An 8,837-nucleotide genomic window follows, 5' to 3' on the forward strand; every position below is an offset into this window, starting at 1 on the left:
AGGATGTTGGGTCGAGGAGTTACCATTAGTACTATGGAGTATCAGGACAACTCCAAATCGCTCCACGTGTTTTACTCCTTTCTTTAAGGTCTATGGAGCAGAAGCGTTGTTACCAAGTGACATCAAACACGATTCCCCACGAGTCGCCGCCTACGTGGAACAGGACAACGAGCTTGCGTGACAGGATTCGCTGGACGCCTTGGAGGAGGAACGAGACTTAGCCGCATCACGATCGGTGATCTACCAACAAGACTTGCGACGTTACCACAGTCGCCGGGTCAAGAGCCGGACTTTCCAAGAAGGCGACTTGGTGCTCCGTTTGATTCAAGATCATGCTGGTATGCACAAGCTATCACCTCCATGGGAAGGACCGTTTTTCATCAACAAGGCTCTTCGGAACGGCTCATACTACTTGGTGGATCTTCGCCTAGACCGGCCAACTACAGAGATTGAGACAACTCGCCCCTGGAACATAGCCCATCTACCGCCTTACTACACTTAGAGCCATGAGCTCCCCCTTTTTCCTTTACCAGTTTTTAGAAAATTGCAATCCATGAATTATGAAAGCAATAAAGCAAGCACCCACGAATTTCGGGGTCCCTTGCCATTTTAGATTTTGAAAGCATGATTCTTTATTGTTCCATAAGTCCCTCAAACATGCACACTATAAGAGTCAAAGAGCGTAAGTCGCCATGCTGTGCTTACTTCAAAACTGGGCTTTGATAAATCCAAAGAGGACCAAAGGTGCCATGTTGCACGGTTCAAACATAGGCGCCTTATGTGGTTTTGAGAATTAAGCCGACTTATTTGGGGGTTACTAGTCCCCAAGTCGTTTCGCAGTAAGAGCGTATACGCTTCTGTGATCCTATGCCTGTTTTCTTCCTGAATCATAGGTCACTTGGGGTCTTCCACTCATTGAGTTCATCCTGAATACCCTCTTGGCTAGCGAAAAATTACCGCATTACAAATGGTTATACTAGACTATGTGTTGAACAAGTCGCCACATGGACCTATGTACTCAGGGCGAGTTAATCCGTTATTTGGACCCTGAACTCGCCTTGGTTAAAACATAAAAGGTACCAGCCAGAGTCACACATGGGAAATATAGAAACCGTTGGTTCATTGAACCAGCTTCACGGAAGCTTGACTCGCGCCCGATCAGCTAGTCCAAAATAACAAGGCTTGTTGCAAAAAGCTTTCTAAGGGTAACACTAGAGTTTTTCAAACTCGTCTTATCCTATCGTAACTCACTGAGTCGATACAACTTTCTTTCTTGATGGCAAGACCACAAGGTTCCATAATATATTTGAGTCGGCTTTTGATTATAACTCTCCCAACTCACTTTTTAACCATTATTTTCCATAACCCGCGGGCTGATCTATTTTTTGACATAACCCGGGGGCTGAGCTATTTTTTGACATAACCCGAGGGCTGACCTATTTTTTGCCATAACCTGGGGGCTGCTCTATTTTTTGGCATAATCCAGGGGGCTGGTCTATTCTTTGCCATGCACTCACTGAGTCGGCTGATGTTTTTAGGTAAAAACTTGTTTGTCAACTTATGATATTCCCTCGTTCATCAAACTTGCACGCGAGTCATGCATATATTCAAGGAATAAAAGTGGTTCCATCAAAAGGTACTATTGACTGATTGTTTTTCCACAAACACTAACAAAACTATTACATGGCTCACGTGGACAAAATGGGTGTCATCCCCGAGTGAAGAAAGGATCCATGGACGAATGAGGCCGCCGCCGAGTCACCTTGCCTTGAGCTCTCCCCGCCTTTGATTCGTAAGTCGCCCATTTTCCAGTTACACTTGGACACGGCAACGAACTCGTTTTCATCATCAAGGAAGAGAGATAGTTCCATGTCAAGATCAAAAGGATTATTGGGTCGGCGAGGAACCAAGCTAGCAGTTTCATATGAGGGAGGCGTCACCTTCTTTTTCTTCTCATCATAGGCGGCTTCGTATTTACTCAAATCCAAGCTGGCTGCCAGTTGAGTCGCCGCATAGCGAGATTCTATGATAACTCGGTGATAGTCCACCTCGGTGAATTCTGACCCATCATCCTTCTGGTTTGAGCTCCGGGGCATAGGCTAAGCACCGGCACAGGGTGTTCAAGACTACCTTCGGGGCGGCTGACATTTTCAGTTCCTCTATCTGAGGAGGCAATTTGGACAGAAAGCCGAGCATGTGCTCGATGGTTCTGACTGGCTCCTTGCTGCCCATCACCGCTTTAATCGTCAGCACAACCCCGTTGTATAGCTGCTCAGCGAAGGTATATATAGCTTTTAACTTCAGCAGGAAGTCGTCTGGAAGATTGGCGGCTCGTGCACCTGCAAAGGGCACATCAGTATTTGCCAATTTTTGATACCAGATTAATTATTCAACAGTCACGCTTACCAAACATAGCGACAGTCATATTGGAAATATGTTTCTTTAAGCCGGAAAGCTCTTGCTGGGCGGCTTCCAATTTTTCCTCAGCCTGCTCAGCACGCTTAATAATGGCGGCCCTTGGGAGCTACAGGTTGAAGATTTTTATTCAAAGACCCGACTCATCTTTCAAAAGATGAGCCGGCCTTTGGAAGGCTAATGGGTGAAGGAAAATACATAAATAGGCGTACCTCATGCCTAACCCTCATAAGACGTATGAAACTCTTGTTCATCTCATAATCCCTCTCTAGATGACTTGCGAAGCCAGAACAAAGTTGGGCGAATTCCAGCTTCTCATACTGGGGGAGTTTGAATTTACTTGTGTATTAATCAAGAGAAGGGAGAGTTTCCTTGGAGGTATGCTTGGAAAGTACTGCAAGTGGAGGAGTGGAATAGCCAGTATCGGTGACCACGACGTCGTCTAGATCTTCAGTCGCCTTGAGAGGGCTTGGCGGGTTACCCTTATCAGCGGTTTCCTTCAAAATTACGAGCGAGTCATCCCGGGCATCGGGAATATCGTATAGAGGAATATCATGAGCCGCCGCTTGCTCTTCATCAATCTGTGGGACAGAGGTGCTCGTGCCTAAGGCGTCAGTTGTTTTGGGAGCAGAAGATAGGTCGCCGGTTTTCCTTCTCTTCCCTTGTGCTCTGAGACAAAGGCACCAAGATTAAAAGCAAATATCGTTGTTTAGAAGAAATTGGGATTAACAAAGAGGCTCACCCTTGTACACGAATCATCGGCGGGAGAGCTGATATTACCGAGTCGCCAGATGTAGGGGGAGAAGTCTGATAGAACAAATGCTTGAAGTTAAAGAAGCGGCGAGTCACATTTTACACAAGAAAGGGTATGATAAAACAAAAATGTACCTCGCTGGTGCATTTCTAACCGGTTGTCTTCTCAGGCAGTCCGGAGATTAAGTCGCCAGAGCGACTACGGGTCTTGCGCTTGGGGGTATATCTTGCTTTCTTCAAAACGAAATCAGGGTCCATATAAGCATATGGGTGAGATATGGGCACTTTTCCACAAATCCGCCTGGCTGGTCTAGGAGAAAGAGAAGGTGAGACGGAAGAAATGGAAATTACCTCGACCGCATCATCTTGGATCTCATTGTCCTCGCCCTACACATAAAGATGCATGGTATAAACATAAGTCGGAATATATAGATAATGAGTGAGGGGTAAGCCTTACCTCTGAATGCGCTTCGTCAGCATGTGACTCGCCAACAAAAGATGAATCTTTGGTGGCAGCTTTACTTTTGCTTGCCTTCTTCTTCTTTTGGGGCCCCTTCGCCAAAATGGATCATGCTTCTGGTGAATAGAAGTGAGTTTCAAACCAAGAGCATTGGTAAGCATAAAAAAGACGAAAGGCGGCTTGGATTCTTACTGGCGGCACCGGGTTGGAGCGGCAGAAGGCCTTGAGCCCAATCTTTGCACATTCTTCCAAGGTCTCGCCGGTTAGTTTCTTGATGATTCCGACAATTTCACTCTCCGAGAGTCTTTTGCGATTGAAGCACTGTGGATGGTCCACCGTACCATCATACTCATACATCAGCCCGTTTCGGCGACTCAAGGGAAGGATGTTCCACTCTATCCAGCAGCGGAATTAATCGATCTCGATGAGCCCGTTGTTGGTCAAAGATTTTAACTCGGAGAAAATGGGGATAAAGTCCGATTCTTCTTGTTCTGTGAGCTTCTCGGGTAGTTTGAAGTCCATGGGCAGGCAATCTGCTCTGAAGCCCGGAAGAGGGTTTTCGCCAGGTGGAGAGGTATCCCGGCACTAAAACCCTTGTGATGGCTGGGCAGAAGGACTGTTGGAAATCCACGCTCGTGGGATCTTTGAATGTTGACTCCTCCAAGTTCATGGTTGGGACCGTTGGGAAACTCGGTCTCGCGATTCAAATGGAAGAAGTTCCAAAATAAAGGAACTATGGGCTCTCTCTGCAAATATACCTCACAAAAGACCTGGAACTGACACAGGTTGCTGATGGAATTGGGACCTAGATCTTGAGGGTGAACATTAAGGAAATGCAGGACATCTCGAAAAAAGTTTGACTCGGGCGGTTTAAAACCTCGTTCGAGGTAATCGGTAAAGATGACTACTTCTCCTACAGCGGGGTTGGGAGTCAACTCGCTCAGGGCGGTTCTCCAACCGATGGTTTCCTTATTCTCAAGAAGACCCGCCTTAACAAAGTTTTCAAGAGTGGCATCATCGATTTTTGTCGGTAACCAGTCGCACTTTGTAATGGCCATGACTACAAAAGGGAAGGGAACGAGGCGATTCAGTAACAACTAGAAAGTATTCTAACTTGCTGGCATGGGTTTACGGTATATTCGAAAAGGATTTGGAGACTCGCCAAATGGGTGACATAAATCACAACCCGCTATTCGGGCGATTCATGGAAGTATCTTTGAAGTATTGTAACTCGCCCTTCAAATTGGAAAGAGAAGGGTCATAGCTATGGTGATAAATTTAAGTCGCTATGGAAGCTGGAGCTAAACGACGACTGTGAGGGGTTCTTTTTTCCTTAGGGATATTCTCGACAGACGAGCAAACATGTTTCTAAAAACAGGCAGTAAACTATGGATCTACGAGTGGATCAAAATAAAGGGATATTGCTCGAAATAATGGTAGGAAGTTATGGGCATAAGGCAGCGATAGCATTGGATCTACGGCATGAAGGTTTGAGCTAACGAAAAGACGTGATAAAGTGGTCGTAGTTTGCTACTGCCTCAAGTCTATTGCGAAAAAATGAAATGGATCTAAGATAGGTAAGGACGTTCGTCGCGTCACGGAAGCTAGGTCCCAGGAAGCGATGGTCATGGTGTTCTCGGACTAACCCTAAAACAAGAATGTGTGTACCTAGGAAAAGGAGATCGGTGCCGGGGACGAACACGCAGTACTTCATGCTTCTTGGTGCCCAGAAGACCACGGTCGATGGAGGAGCTCCAGGAGCCAGTGACGACGCTGGGGTGCTGGTGATCGAAGAGGAAGAGCACGCGGAAGACGAGGAAGAGATGGAGGTAGGTGACAAGGTTTCCTCCCCCCATTTCTCCTCTTGTTATTTAAAGGGCAGGAACGGAAATCGAGGCTGTCAAGGTGGAAATCAAGGCGACAAGTAAGAGACTGTGATGATGGCGCGTAGATTTTCGGGATAAGTGATTATGAGCAAAAGATCCGTTGATGGTTTCTGTGCTAAAAAGCCCCAGAACTAAGGGGATGAGGTGATGTCATCCAAGACGACATGGCGACTCAGATCAAATTACAACGGGTTGCGACTTATCGTTTGTCGAAGGATAGAAATGGTAAGAGTCGCCCCAAATTGGTGGAGGTTTATTGACATGAATGAATTCAGGACAATCTGGGGCCTAATGTTGGGGATATTACCTGTGGGTAACCCGCCCTTAGTGGGCCAGGTCACCAAAGGGGCGACTTACCATTTACCGTGCGTTTCGTGGCCCAGAAGCTGGATGGCGGTTCCAGAGGTCATGCGGATGATGGATTACCAAGAAAGTTCATGATCGTGGAGGACACGGCGACTTAGAGATAAGGAAAGCCACAAAGAGTAGCATGGCCGGACTTCGTAAACCCTAGGTCCTCGACCTGCATATAAAGGCGAGTCCCAGGGAGAGGTCAGGCGGGTTAGAGAGAATCGAGAGCTAGGTCAGGAGAGTTCCGCCCTCCTTGTAATCGTAAGCACCATTAATACACACAAAGCACGACGTAGGCTTTTACCTCCTCACGAGGGGCCGAACCTGGGTAAATCTGAGTCTTGCTTTCGCACACCCCCTTCGAGTCGCCACCAAGGTGCGATGGCTCCATCTTTAAGTCCTTTCACAAGGACATCTACCGTGACAAAACCACGACAGTGGTTCCTCAAGCACAAAGACTCCGAGACTCGCGACATGCGAGCCAGACCTTGAACACCCAAGGAAAGCTCAAGTGTGGCCTCGTGAATGGCCGTCGAAATCATTCATGGTCCACGCCGGATTCAAGCAAGAATTTTACGCATACGTACAGAATGCTGGCCTTGAAGATTTTGTTTCAGACCAATGCAAGCAATATTATCAACTCAGCGATTCCTTCGTGCGGAGGTTTGAATTTTCATCGAAGCGTAATACGCATTCCGTTCTATTTAATATTTATGAAGAATCTTATACTATGGGTCTAGAAGATTTTAACCATGCATGCAAAATTCCACAATGGGGTAGCTTTAGTGATCCTCACAAAGTCGAATATAATGGTTTTCTTGCTAGCATCACTAGGGGAGAAACTAGAAATATTACACACACTACCTTGGGGAGCATTCACTTTCCTGCCATACATTATCTTGCTCTCTTCATAGGTAAATGCATTAAAGGTAAGCATGAGCGTAGCCACCTTTGTGTACCTAACCTTAGTATTCTTGAGAGTGCGGTCATGGGTGATAGACGATATAACTTAGGAGCTATTATTGCTAGGAGGCTACACAAAAATGCTAAGGATGGAGATTTCTTTGGTTTAATTTATGCCACCTGTGAAGCTGATTATCTTGGGATACCTATAAGGGAGAATGATATTGAGCTACCACTTGCTTTTCTTGATTATGAGGCTATGGTGCACTACCAGGTCCTCAAGAGAAATGAACAACACCTCCTATATCGACTAATTTTTGATAGACAACATGTTGTCCATATTATCCTTCCTGCTCCTGCCTTCTTTGACTTTCAGGGAAAATGGAGATACTTTATAACCAGAGAGGAGGCAGACGAGTACGAGAGAGAGGCAAAAGCGGCTCGCCTCCATGCTGAAGCCGTTCACGCGGCAGCTGCTGCAACCCTGTACAACTCAACTATGACTTTGGATATTATCCGGGCCAGCCACGGCCTTAGACCAACTTAGGCCAAAAGCCTGAGCTTGGGGGAGTACGTATTTCTCACCGACATTACACTCATGTTCACACACTCATTCCAGTTTTGGTGTTCATACTTTTTACTTGTACCATGCATGGTAGTTTATTTCTTCATTTTGTTTTCTTCTTGTGTGTTTCATTAACCTTGAGAAAATCCAAAAAAAAATTCTAGCTTTACCTTATAATTTTTTAAGTTGTAGTGTTAAAAGCAAAACCAAAAATATTTTTCGTTCTTCTTTTGCTTGTTGCGGGATTTCCGATGTAAATAGTTTTTCTTTCTTCTTTGGGTCGTAAGGAGAAGACCATGATGACATGCTGAGTGGCACTCATATTCATTATCGTTTATCTATGAGTGATTCCATACTACCTTGTCTTATCCTTTGATTTATTGCTTGTAGATTCCAGCTTAGTCCAATGCACGTGCACTCTTATTATTATTTTTCACACCGTTAGGTCGTGCAAGTGAAAGGCAATAATGACGATATATGATGAAGTGACGGAGATGGAGAAAAGCTGGTATGAACTTGACCTTTTTTTTGTAAATATGATTAGCTCATCGTTCTGGATTCAACTCGGTATGGATTGAACATGTTTGCAATGAAAACTAGATATTATAGTTATTTATGCCATGCGTAATTAGCTAGGAGTGAATAATGGTTTGTCTTAAGTGCCAACATGCATATTAAAATGGTTGTGATGTAGTATGATAGAATGGTATCCTCCTTCGAATGATTCGAGTGGCTTGACTTGGAACATGTTCACGCATGTAGTTGAAACAAAATCAACATAGCCTCCACGATGTTTATATTCATGGTGATTTATATCCTACTCATGCTTGCACTCAATGTTGGTTAGTCTCAAAGCATGTTTATGACTGTTGTTGCTCTCTAGTTCGTCGCTTCCGAGTCTCTTGGTAGCCTCCACTTGTACTAAGAGGGAATACTGCTTGTGCATCCATATCCATAAACCCAAAGTTGTTCCATATGATTCCACCATACCTAACTATATGCGGTATTTACATGCTGTCCCAAGTAAATTTGCATGTGCCATACTCTAAACTTTCAAATAAATATTCTGTTTTGTATGCCCGAATCACTCATGTGGTGAATAGGGGCTATAAGTATCTTCCATGCTAGGTGGGTTATTCTCAAGATATGTGTTGATTCACTATCATTCATGAGAAAGTGGCTAGTAATCGTGATGCCCAGTTCCATGCTCCAAAGTCAAATCAAATTTAATGAAACAAAACTCCCCCAGGATTGTTGTTTGTATGGACGATACCCGTGGATTCGGCCCGCCGTGGAATGTGATCGATTGGTGGAGGGGGAGTAAAAACTTTGCCTATAATGTATTTAGCATGGAAGATATTGAGATCACTTAGTTGTTATGTTGACAATGAAAGCATACCACCCAAAATTTTGATTCTCCCCTATTTTAAAAGCTCGAGCTCTAGAACCTCTGCAAATCAATGCTTCCCTCTGCGAAGGGCCTATCTATTTTACTTTATTGTTG

The sequence above is a fragment of the Hordeum vulgare genome, chromosome 7H (assembly GCF_904849725.1).
Source record: "Hordeum vulgare subsp. vulgare chromosome 7H, MorexV3_pseudomolecules_assembly, whole genome shotgun sequence".
Taxonomy (NCBI): domain Eukaryota; kingdom Viridiplantae; phylum Streptophyta; class Magnoliopsida; order Poales; family Poaceae; genus Hordeum; species Hordeum vulgare.